Source organism: Chrysochloris asiatica, unplaced genomic scaffold, assembly GCF_000296735.1.
Source record: "Chrysochloris asiatica unplaced genomic scaffold, ChrAsi1.0 scaffold00343, whole genome shotgun sequence".
NCBI lineage: Eukaryota > Metazoa > Chordata > Mammalia > Afrosoricida > Chrysochloridae > Chrysochloris > Chrysochloris asiatica.
In genome coordinates this window covers 1052340-1053546 of record NW_006408861.1, presented here as the reverse complement: position 1 = coordinate 1053546, position 1207 = coordinate 1052340, and positions in this window count along the sequence as shown.

The following is a 1207-nucleotide window of genomic DNA, read 5'->3' as shown; positions in this document are numbered from 1 at the left end:
ACTGAGGGGGGAGGGGGGAGGGTAGAGCACGGGCTTCTAGGATATGCTCTTTGGTCGGAAGATGAGGCATGGAGAGCATTGGAACCATGGCAATGTAATGATATACGATGGAATGAATATGGAACTGAGGTTCTCTCATGTAAACTATCATATAATTCACAATAAAACATAAAAAAAAAAAAAGTATTAGGGAGTTTTCCATCCTCTTTTATATTCTGGAATAATTTAAGTATAATTGGTAGCAGTTCTTCCCTGAATGCTTGGTAGAACTCACCAGTGAAGACATCTTGGCCTGGACTACTTTTGGTTGGGAGTTTTTTGATGACCTTATCAATTTCTTCTTTTATTATGGGTTTGCACAAACTTTCTACTTCATTTTGAATAAGTTTAGGTAGATCATGTTTTTCTAGAACTATATCCATCTCTTCTAAGTTTTCATATTTGTTGGAGTACAAGACTTCATGTTGTTGTTGTTAGGTGCCATCAGGTTGACACCGACTCATAGCGACTTATGTACAACAGAATGAAATAATGTCTGATCCTGGGCCTACCTTACTACTGTTGCCACACTTGAGTCTATCAATGCTGCCACCTGTCCAATCCATTTTGTTAGGGGTCTTCCTCTTTTTCTCTGACTCTCCATCTTACCAAACATGATATCTTTCTCCAGCGACTGTTCCCTCCTGACAATATGTCCAAAGTCTGAGAGGCAAAGTTTGGCCATCTTGGCCTCCAAGGAGCACTCTGGCTGCACTTCTTCCAAAACAGATCTCTTGGTTCTTTTGACAGCCCATGGCACTTTCAATATTCTCCTCCAACACCATAACTCAAAGGCATCAATTTTTCTACAGTCTTCCTTATTCACTGTACAGCTTTCACATGCATATGAGGTTATTGAAAATACCATGGCTTGAGTCAGGCACATCTTAGTCCTCAAGCTGATAACTTTGCTCTTCAACACTTTAAAAAGGTCTTGTGCAACTGATTTGCCTAATGCAATATGTCATCTGATCTCTTGAGTGCTGCTTCCGTGAGTGTTGATAGTTGATCCAAGAGGAATGAAGTCCTTCACAACTTCAATATTTTCTCTGTTGATAAAAATGTTGTTTATTTGTCCAGTGGTGAGTTTTGTTTTCTTGACATTGAGATGTAATCCATACTGAAGGCTGTGCTCTTTGATCGTCATCAGTAGATGTTTTAAGTCCTC